Source organism: Berghia stephanieae, chromosome 3 (genome assembly GCF_034508935.2).
Source record: "Berghia stephanieae isolate SIO BIC M18660-M18661 chromosome 3, UCSD_Bste_1.3, whole genome shotgun sequence".
Taxonomy (NCBI): Eukaryota; Metazoa; Mollusca; class Gastropoda; order Nudibranchia; family Aeolidiidae; genus Berghia; species Berghia stephanieae.
The window spans coordinates 59,689,684-59,710,684 of NC_088362.1; positions in this window are offsets into that span (position 1 = coordinate 59,689,684).

A 21,001-nucleotide genomic window follows, 5' to 3' on the forward strand; every position below is an offset into this window, starting at 1 on the left:
TTGTGAGTTGTTCTCACTAAACTGTATTATCCAGACTATAAAAGTTCATGGTTACACAGAGTTTTGTGTGTTAGTCCGTATACTTCCGGATGGCAATGTTGTGAACTCCTTGGCCAAGCGCATTCTATATATAGACAGATTGCGCTTGGCCAAGGAGTTCAAAACATTGCCATCCGGAAGTATAACGGACCAACACACAAACTCTGTGTAACCATGAACTTTTATAGTCTGGTTAATACAGTTTAGTGACAACAACTCACAAACGCGGATGGCAAAAACAATAACAAAGGTCTGAGTGACGTCATCTTCGAACTATCTATACAGTTCAGTGAGACTACTCATAAAGAATGCTGGATATAAACAATAACAAAGAGGTGAGTAACGTCAACTTCGCTCCAACTATATTGATGAGATTATAACCGGCCACGGTTAAACATGGTTTTGTGTGTTGGTTCTGTATAGATAGTATGCGCTTGGCTAAGAAGCTCATAATATTGCCATCCGGAAGTATAACGGACCAACACACAAAACTGTGTGTATCCATGAACGTTTATAGTCTGGTTAATACAGTTCAGTGAACATTACTCATGAACGCGGAAGGCAAAAAACAATAACAAAGACCTGAGTGACGTCATCTTCGAACTATCTATATACGGCTGGCGGGTGGTTTGAATATTTTAGCTAAACACATAGCACCTAAAATACTTTTCTTTCGTCGGTCTGAATTCTAGGGGATGTATTTATGTTTTCATTAATTTATTTTGTTACAAAGCCCATTGGCTGAAGAAGGGTTTTGAACCCGAAACGTTCTATATTTGGGAGAAAGAGAAAGAGAATGAGAGGGATATATATATATATATATATATATATATATATATATATATATATATATATAAATAAATAATAATATATATATATATGTATATATATATATATATATATATATATATATATATTTACATATATATATATATATATATGTATATATATATATATATATATATATATATATATATAGAGAGAGAGAGAGAGAGAGAGAGAGAGAGAGAAAGTGAGAGAGATACAGAGATAGAGACTTAAAGAGAGAGGGAGATAGAGAGAGAGAGAGAGAGAGAGAGAGAGAGAGAGAGAGAGAGAGAGAGAGAGGGGGGGGAAGAGATAACAGCGAGCACTCGCACTAGCCACTATTCCAAAAGTTTTAAGTTTCATAAATATTATATTTTATCAAAACATAGACCCAGTATCTTTGGAAAAAAAGTGATAGGTATAAGAAAATAATTTATTATACATCAAAGAAGACACTAAACGTAAAAAAAAAAACAAAAAACAAAAAACAACAGAAAACAACAGAAAACAAATGCAAATACTTGAATGAGGATGTAGTTTTTTATTTATTTTTAGAATTCCAAACATGTTAAAAAACAAAAATTGTGGATCAAAATTTGAAGGGAGATAATTTTGTAACATCTTTTGGCAACGTTATATTTAATAGTTATAGTTCTTGAGTCTAACTCTGTAAAGGGAAATAATAGATACGTCTTTTTTCCTTCAAAATAATAATGAATGGTCTCCTTTTGATTCTCTACCATTGTTCATTCATTTTAAGGTCTGATAACCCAATTCCTCATGGGCGCATTGTTGTAATGGAAATCTAAGTATAAAATGACGCAAAATATTGTCCAACAATGTTAAACTAGGCCCATAAGGAAGTTCGGATGTCTCGGATGTCAGACCTGCGTAAATGTACACGTCGCACAAACTACATCAAAAGTATCAGATTAGCATTACGTGCAAATATTTGCAGGCCAAATAACCGAACCTTATTATCGGCTTGTTTTGACATTGTTATAATGGACAATATCTTGTGTTGGTTTTTGAGAATTTCCATTACAATAATGAGCCCAAAACTCATTGGGTTAACAGACCTGAAAATAAGTATACGTCGGATTAACAAAGAGCTAATAAGATTGGTACCATAATCATATTTGACAATTTCTCACACTTCACGAAAGCGATGTAATGATAATTCATATCTTAACTTAAGACCCCCCCCCCCCCCCCCCCCCCCAACTAAATACCTCAATTTCTCCCCATCCCATATTGCCGTCTACTAACGTGTACTTATTTATAGATCTGATAACCCAAATTGTTATGGTCCCACTGTTGTAATCGTAAAACTCTTAAACCAACGCAATACATTATTCAATCTATAACAAGTGTTTATGGCACATAATCGGTCATAACGTCATAGCTAGATGAAATAGTGCGATATTTTTTTTTTTACTTTAGTAAATATTTCACTCCCCTTTAATTCTCTTCGCTAAATTAATAAACATATCTTCTTCTTATTCTTCTTCTTCTTCTTCCTCTTCTTCTTCTTCTTCTTCTTCTTCTTCTTCTTCTTCCTTTTCTTCTTCTTCTTCTTCTTCTTCTTCTTCTTCTTCTTCTTCTTCTTCTTCTTCTTCTTCTTCTTCTTCTTCTTCTTCTTCTTCTTCTTCTTCTTCTTCTTCTTCTTCCATTAAGGCCAAAGCTTCATTCAGGTTGAAGATTGTATGGCCGATCTGTCAGTAACATGGGTTTTAGAGGGAAGCATTGAGCTATTTTTTGAAGCCATCAGTCAAAGGGCTTGTTTACAATTGGTTGGTAGGGAGCTCCAAAGTCGGATGCTGGAGTGGAAGCAATAGTAAAGATGATGGTTTGTTCTTGGGTGGGGAATTTCAAAATTAAAAGTTGAGTTTCTTGTTTTATTGTTGCTCCGTTTCAAATGGCTTAGTTGGAATTTCGAGTTTTCCATTTTATGCTTTGTGGAATATGCGGAGTTTGTCGATCTCTATCTCTATTTTGAAAAAAAAAAACTTCTTACAAGTGCCTAATTACAACAGTATGAAAACGAGGCCATTATTTCATCCGTTTATCAGACCTGCAGACATGGTCACGTCGACATCTACTCGTGGCCAGGAAGATTCGTGCGTACTTGGCATGTAACGGAAGTCGTTCTCACGGATAACGTTTTCAATCTTTTCAAGGGTTGCCTTGCAAGGAAAGGCAACTCCGCCTGGCCGGTGAGAGCGTGACTCTACCGTATGAGCTATCCACGAACAGAAAAATATTCGTTTCAAACTCAGATCATACATAGAGCTCTCTCTCACCGACTTCTGGAGACCGCGGGTTCACCACACAACCATCGCGAAGTTACCGGGTGGCTGCTCCACTCACTTTTCTGAATTAAAAATTCACCCCATATACCGGAGCATACTCAATGTCTCAATCGTTTCTATGTTATATGTTTGTATTGAGAATATTGACTGTTAAGCTTAACTGCTGGCCAGACCCTAACCACATTTTGAGACATCAACAATCATACTGTTATTATCAATTGATAGTATCAACCGGGATTTAAATTGACATCATGCTCTTATGTTGCGGATGTGCTGGAATTGCGTAAAATTATTTATGCTCGCAATAATTGATAAAGGTCAATGTCAGAACTGAGTATTACGTCCTACTCGATTTCCTTAAACTTTATTGGACTCAACAGGTGATATAAATAAAAATAGATTTAAAAAGGTTTGCAAGTTACGTATATTATATCAGTCTAAAAATAGTTTTATAATTTTTTTTAATTTGCCGGTAATTCTGTGTTCGATGATTAAAAAACTAATTGACTATTCGGAGCAATGTTGACCCTCAACCCTATTTTTTAATAAAAAGAATAGATAGACAGTCACCAACTAAAATCTACACTCATCCTATCTCTCCTCGACATTGAAACGTGCTTCAAATTAGAAGGTGTTGTGTGACCCAGTCATCTGATGCTTTTAAAACATCAATTCTATCGTCAAAACGCTCTTCTTTAGACTTCTTTAATATAAGGATCCGTTTTGTAATGTTGGAAAGAGCCAAAATGAGTAAGGAGAATGAGGTCAGATTTGAAACTCACAATTGCCTACTGTAACTGTTGACACTGAAGCACGATGAGGCGATTCTCGTTCTATTCCAATCGAACTATACCTTCACAGTTAAGGCAATGCATGTTTGATCAATTCTCGTACTTTAACTTACTTACACTTTCAAGTTTTACCATTCTCGATTCTCAATCTGTTTAATCAGAACCGGTTTTTCCTGGAATACCATTAGGAACTGAATTTATTTCCGTGAGATACTAGTCCCTGGTTATTTCCCTTTTTCCATACATGCTTCGGTGGTCTTATATTAACTTCAAAAATTTTAAAATCTAATTAAAATTTAACCCCCCCCCCCCCCGCCCTCCCTTTGCGAGCAATTCAATAATCACCGCCATCACCACCCTAACAACCACTGCACGATCCCCACCATTACCACCACCACCATCACCACCACCACCACTACTACCACCACCACCACCACCACCACCAGTACGATCACCACCACCATTATCACCATCACAACCACCACCATCACCACCACCACCACCATTACCACCACCACCACCACCACCACCACCACCACCACCACCACCACCACCACCATTACCACGATCACCACCATTACCACCACCACCACCATTACCACCACCACCACCACCATTACCACGATCACCACCATTACCACCACCACCACCACCACAACCACGATCACCACCATTATCACCATCACTGCCACCACCAAACCACCACCATCACCACCATTACCACCACCACCACCACCACCTCCACTCCCACCACCACAATTATCACCATCACAAACACCACTGCCATCACCACCATTATCACCATCACAACCATTACCACGATAACCACTATTACCACCACAACCACCACCACCACCATTATCACCATCAGAACCACCATGGTCACCACGATCACCACCATTACCACCACCACAACCGCCACTGCCATCACCACCACCACCACCATTACCACCACCACCACCATTACCACCACCACAACCACCACAACCACCACAACCACCACAACCATCATCATCATCATGATCATCATCATTATCATCATCATCATCATCATCATCATCATCATCATCATCATCATCATCAACAACAACATGATCATCATCATCAACAACAACAACAACAACAACAACAACAACATGACATGCATGAATGTAATAACTCACTGGGGTCCACAGTTAGTGTACATATACCAGGCAAATTGTCATCAACACATCTTCTCCTGATGTCCAGATAATTGGAGGTACAATCTTCATGCTCATCTGGTCACAGGAAACCATTTAAAGACAACACAGAGTAAGGCTTTGGTTGGAATGACGCAATATCATGTGACCAAATAAAATACTTCGACAGATTTGATTGTTGTGTTAATTAATTGTGAACAACGGCACAATAAAATTTAGAGCATTGGTATTAACACTGTTTGTATAAAAGATTCATTTTTGGAACTAAATGGAATATGATTTTTGCTGGTATTTATAAATGAAGTAACATTGTTAGAAGATAAGAAACCTATTCCGGGTATTATCCCGATCGGTCATTGGGATTTCAACCAGATGGGGCAACTTCTCACAATAGTAACACTTCACCAGAGATAGATACACACAGATGGGTCAAGAGTTATCGCAGTCCAAATAACGTCTAAAAATAACTTTGCGCGTAACACCGGAGAGAGATACACAGTTTTTTTTCTTCTTGTTTTCGTTTGGTTTGGCTTCCGCTTCAACATGATCTCAGTATCGTAATAAACATTTATCGCTCTTTTATTGAATTGATTATGTTGTTGTTTGTAATTTTAAAACTTTTTTTTCATTATTTAAACAATATGGAATCAAATTCTGCTGTGACCGATGGGGAAAACAACCCAAATCGAGGAAAACAAAAAACAGAGGAGAACAAAAACAATCAGTGGTTTTCAGCGACAGGTTGTAAGAATGCACTATAGAACAGATCTGATCTTTCATTTTTCGATATTCTCTTGATGAAGAAAGGTGACCTCATACATCAGATTGTTCGAGAAAGATAATATTTCGTTTGTAGATACGATACTGCATTGTTTCATGAAAAACTGTCCCCGTATCTATATGCCTGGACTCGGAACCCAATTCAATAACAGTCAATCTTATTCTTAAACCAACCACTTGTAAGACAAAAGTAAAGTAAAGCTTGCTGACTCTAGACACAGCTCAAGGATACCTGTCGGGATCTTTCAGACATCCTTTCTCTTTCCTGCTTTGCATTATATTATAGAATTAAATCATATCAATGTGTTCTTCTTTTCTTTCTTCTAAGAGTAATTGTGTTGATTGAAGACCTGAAACTAATTTCTTAAAAGCCAAACCAAATCAAATAAACTACTCAGCATGCATTAAGAACTCTCCAGTATGACATATTAGATTAGATGTTTGTAAATCTACTTATTACAGATGTAAACAATGAGTGTTAAACTGCTGCAGAGAACATACCCTGAATCATCCAGCAAGGAAATTAAATCAAAGCAATGTTCTATGTTCTCTTAATTTTGAAGACTCTAAATTTAAAAACAACAAAAGTTGTTTGATAATCTCAAAGGCAATACCAACCCTTTTCGAAATTACTTCATTATTTTTCAATCAGACAATCTAATATCCCACTGCTGTAATTTTATTAACACTCAAGTACGTACCATCATTATTCATCACACATTGACTCCATCATGAGATTAGCATCAAAACCCCAGAAGAGTTATTCAAAAGATGGCAAAATTATAGCACAACTAAATATGGCAGACATTCATCACTCAGCTGAAAGCACAGACATCTGTATGTTAATATAATAAACTTTTCCAGTCTGTCCAAACTCTCCCTTTCAGTCCTTTTATATTTTCTTCAAAATCAGTCTCTAATTGGTTAGCGTGGCTCAGTGGTAGGGTCTTTGCGTCGTCCCCAAAAGGTACCGTTCGATCACCCGCCGCTACGCCGCTGAGCAAGTCACCTCGTCAGGGCTCACTTAACGGCGCTGCTCTGCGGCTGACGCCTGGGTTATTCCAGTCTTCCAGACAAATTTCACCATGGAAATAAATAAAGGGAAATTTAAAAAAATTAATTTCTTCCTCGCATTTTTTCAATGTGTATTTATTGTTGTATTTTCTTAATAGTAGGGGGAATAAGGGTAAAACCGTGCAAATTCGGGTTGAAAGCATGAAAATTTGAATACAGGTTGCTAAGACGCATAGAAAAAACATCTGATATAGAACCACTCTGGCAATCAATCATAACGTATCGGGTTAAGGCCTTAGATTTTACCTATTACAGCTATATTAAACAAGGGAAATAATTGCGTAAAAATATATATTTTCTTCATATTCATTGTATTAGGGAAAATTAGGCTAAAACCGTGCACATTGGGGTTGAAATCCTGAAAATTGGCATATAGGTAGCTATGACCCGTATAAATAACACCTGATATAGAACCACTCTGGCAATTTATCAGAACAGTGCGATTTTAGCACTTTTATTTTTTCCTATATAGCATTACTTATCCGAGGAAATAACCACGACAATTCAATGTGCGTTCTAAAACTTTAAATACACTGGTAACCATTTACGGTAGCTAACTGATGTTTATTTCATGTTGTAACTAGTAGATAAAAGCGGGAGAGGGGGGAGAGGGAGTGAGCGGGAGAGACGGAGAGAGAGAGAGAGAGAGAGAGGAGAGAGGGAGAGAGAGAGAGAGAGAGAGAGAGAGAGAGAGAGAGAGAGAGAGAGAGAGAGAGAGAATTTTACTCATTACCGTACTGACCTAACACCCCCCGCCCCCCCCCCCCCCACACACACACAAAAACACACCCCACATCTACACAGGTACGTGAAAGGTAAACCGGACCTAAAACACTTGCATCGGGTGCCGATACATTCTCTCTTACATGAACATTTGATGAGTTTTTGGGACACTTTTGAAAATTCTGGAAATAAGGTCCACAATGGTTCATGTCGATCGTAACATTTGTTGCAGGGTTCTCTTCTATAAAAGATACAATGTTAGCAAAAGCTCGACTTCTTTCAAGAACTGTAACATCATTAGTATCATCAGCAGTGACATCTTTTAAAGCTTGTTTTTTTAAGTATCGTGCATGACAAATTTTATGGTATAGGGCGGTAGTGTGTCTCCTGAGCGACTAAATCTCTCCGGCAATAAATGACAACATATCAGAATCTTTTATAGATAACGCTCTTTCGCGAATATTTTCTTCCATATCTGTTGTCATTACAGACTGGAGTACTCCCGATTTCATGTTTTTACAAAAAAGCACGTTTGTTTATTACAACCAATCTCTAATTTTGAACGTTGTCTCATTATTCTCGTGGGTTGCGAAATATATTCATTTGGTGACTCCTCCAAGTCAAATGACAAAGTTTGGAATTCTTGTAGAGCAATTCTTGTAGAGCAATTCTTTTAGATTTCTTTAATTCTAATCGCCTAATTTTGTTGGCATTACATGTTACACGACAATACTTATGCCACTTAGCATCATTGTTTTTAAGCTTTCAATAATCTCATTTCTTTCTGATGAATTAAAAAAATAGATACATCCAACTTGTTTTCATCACAAACCAAAGAATTGAATTGTGTTAAATCTTCAAAAAGAGTTTCACAGCCTTGCCCTTTGTCATACCTCCTCGACCCTAGAGGGACATTATAAACGGTCTGTGTTATCTTGTTGGCATATCAAACACGTGTCCCAGCCTCTGGTAGCAGTTCTTTCTGCTATTGTATGTGCATCTGAAAGCATGCAAACGCATTCCTTTATTAGGCATATGCAATATTCTTTAATTACTCTCTCTCTCTCTTTCTTTCATTCTTTCTGTTAAAGACCAATCATCAGCAGGCAAAATGTGTGCAGTGCCTTACATAAGGACACAACATTACAAATAGAACATTCTCCCATTGTCCATTTGAGGTAAATAACGTAAAGTAAATAACTTGCCACAATACAGCGCCATAGTGGTTGATGATGAGGATAATGATGATAATTATAGCAATGTAAGTGGTTTGCTGACTCTTTACTGTCATCAAGTTTGACCGAAATAGGTTTTAACTCACGTAAAATGATTATAGCAGTATTTTTGGAAAGATAAGAAAACAGGAGGGGGGAGAAGGAGCACTGTCCTTTGTCAACACCGGTATCGGCATTTATTGAGCTGTGTTCTGCTAGTCTGTTTTGTCTACCCCTCTGCTCGCCTGCCCGTCTGTTCATCCGTTTTATAGCAATTGATAATACTTATTAAATCAGATGCAAAAAAAAAAATCTCATATTATAGAATATTGCTCGCTAGACGTGAAATTGAATAATATTTACGATTAAATAATTTGTATGGTTCGTGAATCGAAAGTAAAGGGAAAGGAAAACATCTGCTTCGACGATAAAAATAGTCACCAATGGGAATCCAAAGGATGACGTAAAACAACCTTTGGCCGGCTTGCCTCGAATGTTTACACAATAAAAATGAAAGAAATTATTGTCGTCCATTTCAAAATTTTCTCATCTTAAAAACCTTGTATCTCAACTAATACTGATCTCTCAGAGTGGTTATATATCATAAATTATAGGGTTTTTCATATTCTACAACAAATGTAATTTTCATGCTTTCAACCCTGTTTGCACAATTCAAGGGTTTTTTTTGACCTAATTCCCCCTACTATAATGGAGACATGAAAATTGACTATTTGTCTAGACGGTTTAAGGAAATATTTGCTATAAGGTTTTTTCCCAAAATAATATCTAATTTATCAGTTGCCAAATGTAAACAATACTCCAATTACTTTGGTAAAGATTACAATAATAACGGTGTGTAATATGCGCAAAGTTTGTTAGCCAATCTGTCAGCTGCATGGACGTTTTATTTTTATTTACATTGAGCATAGTAAAGTGAGAGGCAATGACCCATCTATGTGTTTCTGTCCGTGACCTTCGTAACTCATGGTCTGGAACTGTCCGTGGCCTTCGGAAACTCATGGCCTGGCACTGTCCGTGCCTTCGTAACCCTGGCCTGGCACTTCCATGGCCTTCGTGAACTCATGTCCTGGTACTCTCCGTGGCCTTCGTAAACTCCTGACCTGGCACTGTCCGTGTCCTTCGTAAACTCCTGACCTGGCACTGTCCGTTGCCTTCGTCAACTCATGGCCTGGCACTGTCCGTGGCCTTCGTAAACTCATGGCATGACCGTCGCCATCGTAAACTTAAAGCCTGACACTGACCACAAAAATATGTCAAAAGACAAGTCTATGGCCGCAAAAGAAAACAAATGGTGAGTTATATTCAATAGTTCAACCAATGAAATTACTTGGTTTCTTGAGCTCTACTAACGACAACTCACTAGACGGTGCACAAACCAAAAAATGACGTCAAAATATGCGTCTTAGTGGCTCTTAATGATAGACTGAAAGTTAACGGTTATAAGCTACGGTCTGTCTCTGACCACGCTGCTAAAACATGACGCAATTTTTGAGCGAGAGACAGAGCAAGGACGATGGTAGATAAATATAGACAAACACACACACACACACACACACACACACACACAGAAAGAGAGAGAGAGAGAGAGAGAGAGAGAGAGAGAGAGAGAGAGATAAATCACAATTTGTGAATAGTTTATTATCTCCTAATGTGTGGGAGATCTACATACGCCATGTATTCCTTTTTCAGACCAATTTTGGCATCTCTGGTGCTGCGTTTACAGTCATCACAACCATGGAGTTGAGACAAAGGAGCACCGCAGCAAGAGGCAACACGTTCTTGGTCAAATTGCCCACCTTATCCTTTATAGTATCTGTGATGTTAAATTGGAACATGTCATTATTCTTTATAGTATCCTTGATGTTAAATTGGAACATGTTATTAATTTATATAGTATCTGTGATGTTAAATTGGAACATGTTATTTTTCTTTATAGTGTCCGTGATGTTAAATTGGAACATGTTATTAATTTATATAATATCTGTGATGTTAAATTGGAACATGTTATTAATTTATATAGTATCTGTGATGTTAAATTGGAACATGTTATTTTTCTATATAGTATCTGTGGTGTTAAATTGGAACATGTCATTATTCTTTATAGAGTCTTTGATGTTAAAATGGAAATGTCATTATTAATTATAGTGTCCTTGATGTTAAATTGGAACATGTCATTATTCTTTATAGTATCTGCAATGTTAAATTGGAACATATCATTATTCTTTATAGTGTCTGTGATGTTAAATTGGAACATGTAATTTTTCTTTATAGTGTCCGTGATGTTAAATTGGAACATGTTATTATTCTATATAGTATCTGTGGTGTTAAATTGGAACATGTCATTATTAATTATAGTGTCTTTGATGTTAAATTGGAATATATCATTATTCTTTGTAGTGTCTTTGATGTTAAATTGGAACATGTCTGTGATGTGTCTGTGAAGTCACACCCCCCCCCCCCCCCCCCCCCCCCCCAAAAAAAAACAACAACAAAAAAACAAAAGAAAAAACAACAAACAGACAAACAAACAACCTTGAGCTGATGTATAGTGCAATTATCACTAAAAAACGTGCTCGAAGCGTTTAACAAAGAGTCCCTGACCAGCAACAATGCGCGTAGATTTTTGTTCCCGACAGGACAAGGCTGTTTTACACATGAGTACGGTTTGTCATGGCTAACCCTGCTATACTTTTAATGTGCACATTTCATTTACCAACCATGAATGAAAGTAATCATGCGGCTATGTGGTCTAGTCGTATAACACTCGCTTTCGGATCGGAAGGTCCTGGGTTCGAGCCTCGCGTTCGGCGCATAGTTGAGTCCTTGGAAAAGGCTCTTTACTCACATTCTCTCACGGTACTCAGGTGTAAAATGAGTACCTGGTCGTTAACAGCGTTGTTTTTGTCCGAAAACTTGTAATATCGCCTAACAGGCGTCATGTCCCGTCCTACATGTTAAATGTTGCTGTTGACCAGGGGCCCCTTGTAAAGCGCTTTGACCACATTAAGTGGATATTGTGCTATATAAAGCTCAATTTTTAATTATTTTTTTTAATCAACGAAAGAAACAATACAAACAATGTAAACTTACAGTTGTATTTGATTAGTTGAAATGTGGTCTTGTGGTATGACACTCGCTTTCAGATCTGAAGATCCTGGGTTCGAGCCTCGCTCGACGCATAGTTGAGTCCTTTGAAAAGGCTCTTTACTCACATTCTCTCACCGTACTCAGGGTTAAAATGAGTACCTGGCCGTTAACAGCGTTGTCTCTGTCGGAAAAAAGTGTATTATCGCCTAACAGGCGTCATGTCTTGTTCTACATGTTGCCTGTTGCTATTGGTCAGGGACTTTCTGTAAAGCGCTTTGAGCACGTTAAGTGGATATTGCCCTATATAAAATCTCAAGCTTTTAAAAAGTTCATCCTATTTTTTATAATTTAAACGGGCTGTAGTCATAGATTGATGCCCTATTGATATGATATTATAATACTAATCAATCGGAATAACACACTTTCCGCCATATCTAACAAGCCCAGATGTCAAAAACAACTGCACGGGCAGGAGGGGTGAAAGGCGGTGGGTAATAATCACAACTACACTCGGGATCAACACCCTCCCCCTGCGTGAGGAGACTGCTGCTCTATCAACTGAGGTATTCAGAATACTTGTCCACTTTCTTCTCATAATCAAAGACTAATCTTCAATCTTAATTTGATATTTTCAACAAAAATAAAAATAAATGAAATGGAACAACTCAATTGTCTTCGTCTTTGTCCTCTCGTGTTTAATAAATTGAGCTTTTATATAGCGCAATATCCACTTAACGTGCTCAAAGCGCTTTACAAGGGGTCCCTGGTCAACAGCAACATTTAACATGTAGGACGAGACATGACGCCTGTTAGGCGATATTACAATTTTTCGGACAAAGACAACGCTGTTAACGGCCAGGTACTCATTTTACACCTGAGTACGGTGAGAGAATGTGAGTAAAGAGTCTTTTCCAAGGACTCAACTATGCGTCGAGCGAGGCTCGAACCCAGGACCTTCCGATCCGAAAGCGAGTGTCATACCACTAGACCACATAGCCGCACATAATGCATGTGGTGTTTGATGAAAGCGAGGATTCACAGCGTAAAACGCGTTACCCTTGTGAAGAATATAGGTGTTAAAATTATCCCAACTATCAGGAGCCTCTGTGGTGTCATGGTAGCACGTCTGACCAGTAATCAGAAGGTCTGAGGTTCCATCCCCAGTCGAGGTAGACTGATCTTTTGAGATGTTTTTTTCTCTCGTATTTTTCTTTCTTGCTTTGTCTGGCACCTTTCATACACACTTGTTTAGATCTTTGTCTTAATCCGGTGCCTGTTCCTTAATTACTTAATTTAACATAATCAAAGTAGGTGATTGAAGTATAAAAAGATAAATATTTATTTCAACTGGGTAATGCTTACCTCACTAAGGATATAATCGCCTTTTGTTTTTCTTCTAGAACCTTCTTGATATTAGATGTTGGTGGTTATTTTACAGGCTTACCTAAACTACAAAACGAAACACGAAAACCGTTTTATGAGAACACAAACTAATCAACAACGGCTTATTAGTCTAAAAGCTAGCTAGTTATCCTACTGCTATCACTATAGGAATCGCGCCAAGAAAGCAAATTTTACTCGGTTTTATACCTAAAAAGTGACAAGAAATATTCTAGCATCAGCTAGTGACATCTGATCCGTTCGGGAAACGTCAGAGCAGTGTGACAATAACGTTTTCTGGAATTCCAGATTTTGTTTAGCTAGGGAGATTTATCCATCAATCACTTGATAAGGATTTATTGTAAACACGGCGACCCGGAAAAAGGTATGAGTCAGGAGGGTTAGTTATGAAGGTATGACCAATCATAAACTTTTTTTTTAGAATCGCCGCCATATTGGTGACGTGGGTTTTGACGTTACGCCGACTTCCGTTGTTGACAATAATGTCTTTCTTTGCTATTCTGGTAAACTCATTCTCTCTCTCTCTCTCTCTCTCTCTCTCTCTCTCTCGTTCTCTTTCTCTCTCTCGTTCTCTCTCCCGTTCTCTCTCTCTCTCGTTCTCTCTCGTTCTATCTCTCTTGTTCTAGCTCCTTCTCGCTCTCGTTTTCTCTCTCTCTCTCTCTCTCTCTCTCTCTCTCTCTCTCGTTCTCTCTCTTTCTATCTCTCTCTCGTTCTCTCTCGTTCTATCTCTCCCTCTCGTTCTCTCTTGGTCTCTTTCTCTCTCTCTCGTTCTCTCTCTCGTTCTCTCTCTCTCTCGTTCTCTCTCTCTCGTTTTTCTCTCTCGTTCTCTCTCGTTCTATCTCTCTTTTTCTCTCTCGTTCTATCTCTCTCGTTTTCTCTCTCCATCTCATCCTCCCTCTCGTTCTCTTTCTCGTGCTATCTCTCACTCTTGTTCTCTCTCTTTCGTTCTCTCTCGTTCTTTCTCTCTTGTTCTCTCTCGTTCTATCTCTCTCTTGTTCTCTCTCTTTCGTTCTCTCTCGTTCTTTCCCTCTTGTTCTCTCTCGTTCTATCTCTCTTGTCCATTATCTCTCGTTCTTTCTCTCCATCTCTCTCTCTCTCTCTCTCTCTCTCTCTCTCTCTCTCTCTCTGCCCCTCTCTCCCTTCTGTGTATGAATGTGTCTTTAGGACAATCTGCGAGCCAAAAAGGAAAAAAAAAAGTAGACGCTGATCTTAAAAAATCACATATCAAAGACATTCGATAATTTACAAGCAACAAGAACAAAAGCTTAACTTAAACATGCTAAATTATATATTTTAAAAAAAACCCTCCATTTGTAACGACTGTCTACCGCTTATACCAAAGCCGTATAAAAAACTTGGTTTTTATAATATAAAAACGTTATTTTTTATATAGAGCAATATCCACATCATTCTCAAAGCGTTTAAGAAGGGTCCCCTGACCAACAAAAACGCGTAACGAGACATGACGCCCGTTAAGAGATATTACAATTTTTCCGACAGAAACAACGCTGTTAACGGTCAGGTACTCATTTTACACCTGAGTACGGGGAGAGAATATGAGTAAAGGGCATTTTCTAAGGAAGCTCGAACCCAGGATCTTGCGATCCGAAAGCGAGTGTCATACCACCACAAACCATTTAGCCGCACAATTTCGAGAAAAAAAAGATATGTTTAGATATGACAGTTTCAGTTAAAGTCAATAACGTTTCAATATTATTCGTTTGAATATCTGTGGATAATAACATAAATAAAAAGGAAATAACACCCAACCTATGGACCATAAGAACATTTTAACTTTGTTGAGCGGATATGTGGTCTTGTGAGACTTGCCTTCTGGAAGGTCGTGGGTTCGAGTCCTTTTCTCTCTGAGCGGCGGATAGTTGAATCTTTACTCACATTCTTTCATCGTACTCGGGTAGTAACATGAGTATTTGGCCGTTAACAGCGTTGTCTCTGTCGGAAAAAATCGTAATATCCCTAACAGTCTTGTCTTATCCTACATAAAGATCTGAACAAGTGTGTATGGAAGGTGCCAGACAAAGCAAGAAATATAAATATTAGAAAAAAACATCCCAAAAAATCAGTCGACCTCGATTGGGGATCGAACCTGAGACCTTCTGATTAGCGCTCAGATGTGCTACCATTACACACGATGATATGTGTTGCCGTTGGCTAGGAACCCCTTGTAAAGCGCGTTAAGCACATTTAGTAACCATTGCTCCATACAAATGCTCAAAAAGAAAGAAGGAAAGATATATTCTGCTGTAGCTTTTATTTTGAGAACAGGTCGGTAAGATAAATCCTCAATTTTTTTCATTTGTTTTGTTTTTGTTTTTCACTCACTGCTCCTGTGACTATTTTCTTTTCCGATTCAGCTGATTTTGCACAGGAATCGCATGTCAATCACGCCAGACAATTATGTTGTCGTGTTTCTCCCTCCATCAGAGGACAAAAACTCATTAACAAATTATCAAAATGTAAAAACCCACCTTTCGCAATGTATTGTAAGGCGTTGCCATCATATCGCTTTCTGAAATGCAGATAGATACAAAGATACTCTAACACAATGGTGAGAAAATAAAGAGAAACCCAATGTTGAGTTCGTATCCTGATCGTTAAGAATACAGTGCACTGGTATTATCCACTTGGTCACCAACCTATTGTTGTTTAACATATGCAGCTTTATGATTAATCAAATATTTAGATAGGTGCCTTTCTTCCTTAGTCGAAATGTTTTGTCATAAGGTTTCAGTTTTCATGCGGCTACTTGGTCTAATGGCATGACACTCGCTTTCGGATCGGAAGGTCCTTGGTTCGAGCCTCGCTCGGCGCATAGTTTAGTTCTTGGAAAAGGCTCATTACTCACATTCTCTCAGCGTACCCAGGTGTAAAATGAGTACCTGGCTGTAAACAGCTAGGTTTTCTGTCCGAAAAAAAAATTTGTAATATCGCCTAACAGGCACCATGTCCCGCCCCACATGTTAAGTGTTGCTGTCGTCCAGGGACCCTTGTAAAGCGCTTTGAGCACATTCAGTGGATATTGCGCTATATAACAACTCAATTTAACATCTCTAGCTTTGTATCTAATCAAATATTCAGATGGGTGCCTTCTTACTTAGTGCAAATATTTTTAAATAAGTTTTCATTTTAGTGTCGATGGCCCAGCCAGGGCCTTGAAATAAAATCTAAATATCTCTTGGGGTGTCAACTGATACATAGATAAAATTAAAAATAAAATTCTCTTTATTAATCCCCAAGGGGAAATTTGTCTTTAGAGTCTATTCCAAGGGAATAACCCAGGTGTTAGCCGCAGTGCAGGGAGTACATGAGCTAAACCGAGGTGACTTGCTCAAGGCCGGGTAGTCGAACTCGATATCTTTTGGTTATGAAATGAAGACCATACTTCTGAGCCACGCTGCCCCTAGTTAAAGAATAATGATATATAACATTTCTATATCGCATTACCATGACGATGTCGTGCTCCATGCGCTTAACAAAAACGTGGGCTTTTATATAGCGCAATGTCCACTAAACGTGTTCAAAGCGCTTTACAAGGGATCCCTACCCAACAACAACTCTTAACAAGTAGGATGAGACATGATGCCTTCTAGGGCGATATTACATTTTGTCGGACAGAGACAACACTGGCCAGGTACTCATTTTACACCTGAGTACGATAAGAGAATGTGAGCTAAGTGCCTTTTCAAAGGACTCAACTATGGGCCGCTCGGGATTCGAACCCCGATCCTGCAATCAGAAGGCGAGTGCCATACCACTAGACAATATATATAGAGGCAGATTGATGTCGATGACTAAAAAAACTCTTTTCAGGCAATATCTTGGAAACAAAACTCTCAAACTTGGGATTTCGCGAAGTCCCAGGTTTGAGAGTTTTTGACAAGATGAAGGTCATTTAAATCGATCAATATTTGAAAGACGAGATTTCTGGCCAAATGTTTAAATATGGGTTTTTCCAGAGTATGACAGCATTGACAAGTACGATAAAAGAAAATCTTTGACAAGTTCTCTTTTATGTTTTGCTTGCTTTAATATTTTAGAATCAATTATTTCAGGAAGGGGGTTACTAAATCTTGATGGCTACGAACTCTCAGGTTTTAGAGTTTTTGCCAAGATTAAGTAATTATTTTAATCGATCGATATTTCAAGGATGAGTTTTCTGGTATAAATTTTTAATGTGTGGGTTTTTTTTTCTCCTCACAGTACAACTAAATAGTGATGAAAAAATTTAGGATATCGATGGTCGACAGATCAAACCTCTGAAGTTCTGATTTCACGATATGCAGATCAAACCTCTGAAGTTCTGACTTTCACGATATGTAGATCAAACCTCTGAAGTTTTGACTTTCACGATATGCAGATCAAACCTCTGAAGTTCTGACTTTCACGATCGGCAGATCACTCTGAAGTCCTGGTATTCACGATCGGCAGATCAAACCTCTGAAGCTCCGACTTTCACGATCGGCAGATGAAACCTCTGAAGTCCTGACTTTCACGATTGACAGATCAAACATCTGAAGTTCTGACTTTCTTGATCGGTAGATCAAACCTCTGAAGTCCTGATATTAAACCCTCTTCCGCACTAGGACAGGACTGTCCTGGGACAGTCCTGTCCCAAATCTGTAACATATAGAATTTAGAGAAATCTTCCGCACCTATTAGAAAGGGACAAAACAGTCCCGTTGTGTCCCCAAGCCGTTGTGAAATGCTACAAAATCAACGGGACAGGACTATCCCAGTCCCGTGTTCATATCGTTTGTGATAGTAGAAAAATATAGCAGACTTCCGCACTAGGACAAAAAAGTCCCAGACTTGGCGGCGCCGTGTCAAAATTGAAATGCCTGTCTTTATTTTCTGCATCCCTGCTACTACTGCTACGACTACTACTACTACTACTACTACTACTATTACTACTACTACTACTACTACTACTACTACTACTACTACTACTACTACTACACTACTACTACTACTACTACTACTACTACTACTACTACTACTACTACTATTACTACTACTACTACTACTATTTCTACTGTTGCTTCTGCTGCTGCTAATGCCACTAATATATTAATACATACATCCCTTACATTTTGTATTTATTTCCAATTCCATTGTATTTATTTTCCAAGAATAGTCCTCACTTTATTTTAGTGTCTTTTTTGTCTTCAATACTGCATTACACAGTTCCTACCCGCCTCCCCTCTTTTAACATAATTAAGTACGCACCTTTTATAAATTTCTATTGCTCTGTTTTAATTCGCGCTTCCTCACAAAGTAGCATACAATTTCCTGCCCATCAATGTTTTTGTTTATGCATCTTAACAACGCCACTACCACATTATCTCATTCGTCTGTGGTTTTTAATTCATCATGTGTTGTTGATGAAGGGGAAACCCGAAACGTCCATTTTATCTGTTTTCGTATATTAAACCGAAGCTTACATTCAATTTCACAGTTATGATTTATTTATTTATTTCAATTCTGAATATAAAAAAGCAAGAACAATTCAAAAAATAATTCTATGATGAACCACGTACAGAAGGCATAGCAACATAAACATTTTCGGCAATTTAAAAACGTATGTTTATAAATTATAATACACAGCATTAACGTGTCTAAAACCGGTCGCACATCTATTCGGTACCTTGTGGGATCAATTATCTTTATCGTTATTTATTTCGGGAATTTTCAATGAAAATATTTTTAAGTAAGTCCTTCTGAGCCACTTGGACTCATTGTAAGACAAATTAACTCCTTTAGAGCCTTGTAGCCAATGATGCAGGAGTTATTCCGGTTTCAATAACGTGAAGCGGACAATTAACGTATTTGTTTGAAAACCTTTGAACAGGACGCTAGTCTATCGCAGATTACTATCCCAGCTTGACAGGTACCCTTTTACACCTGAATGGAGTGAGTGATTGGAGTAAATTTTCTTGCTCTAGAAAGTACAAATTGGCTTCGATCGGAATCGAACACAGGACCTCTGAGTCCAGAGTACAACGCGCTAACCATGGGCCATCTTGCCTCCTAAGCTTATAAATCCGGAACTTATCCATGTTGCTGTAGAGTTGAGCAGACAGATAACAGTTTAAAATTAAAAAAAATAAAATTCCCTTTTTCATCCCATAGGGGAAATTTTTCTCGAGGGTCTATTCCAAGTAAGACTGGAATAACCCAGGCGTCAGCCGCAATGCAGCGCCGCAAATTGAGCTAGGGTGAGGTATAACTCAGGCGTTAGCCGCAGTGCAGTGCAGCAAATTGAGGCGAGGTGACTTACTCAAGGCAACACAGCGCATCAGCGGGTGATCGAACTGATGCATTTCGGGTACGAAGCAAAGACCGTACCACCGAGCCATGCTGACTTTCTATTATCCTCTTGAATGATGCTAGTCCGTCAAAGATTACTTTCATCAGCGAACTGGTACTCATTTGCACCTGGGTAAAATGAGGTGATTCCAAGAAAGTCATTTTAAGATAAGATCGAAGATCACCATAGAGTCTACGGAATTGACCCTTGAGCAATCTTTGAGTCATTAAAGGATGCACCCAATATTGTTTTCTCTTTCAATTTGTCTTTTTTTTCCACGTAGTAAAGCACAGAAATATGCAACCCCTATTTCATCCATTACTTGTAGTAGTAGTTGTAGTAGTAGTAGTAGTAGTAGTAGTAGTAGTAGTATAGTAGTAGTAGTAGTAGTAGTAGTAGTAGTATGTAGTAGTAGTAGTAGTAGTAGTAGTAGTAGTAGTAGTAGTAGTAGTAGTAGTAGTAGTAGAAGTAGTGGTAGAGAGGTGGTAGTTGTAGTGTGGTAGTAGTAGTAGTAGTAGTAGTAGTAGTAGTAGTAGTAGTTAGTTGTTGTTGTTGTTGTTGTTGTAGATGTAGTAGTCGTAATAGTAGAAGTAGTGGTAGTAGTAGTAGTAGTAGTAGTAGTAGTAGTAGTAGTATAGTTAGTAGTAGTAGTTGTAGTAGTAATAGTAGTAGTAGTAGTAGTAGTAGTAGTAGTAGTAGTAGTAATAGTAGTAGTAGTGGTAGTAGTAGTAGTAGTAGTAGTAGTAGTAGTAGTAGTAGTAGTAGTAGTAGTAGTAGTAGTAGTAGTAGTAGTAGTAGTAGTAGTAGTAGTAGTAGTAGTAGTAGTAGTAGTGGTAGTAGTAGTAGTAGTAGTAGTAGTAGTAGTAGTAGTAGTAGTAGTAGTAGTAGTAGTAGTAGTAGTAGTAGTAGTAGTAGTAGTAGTTGTAGTAGCAGTAGCAGCAGCAATAATATTACTCTTGCTATAAGAATATTTCATGATTATATAAATCTTATGTAAACAAATCCCATTGTACAGTGTAAAAAATCATTATCGTCATGTCGTATCTTATGTTGATTCATAAAATGTGAATTATTAGAGTTGTACCAAGGACTTATTTTTTAAATTATTAATTTATAATTCAAACTATTAAATAACTAATCTATTAATTAGAAGATTTTACATTATTATTATCACCATTATAATTATCATTATCATTATCATTCTTATTATTATTATTATTATTATTATTATTATTATTATTAT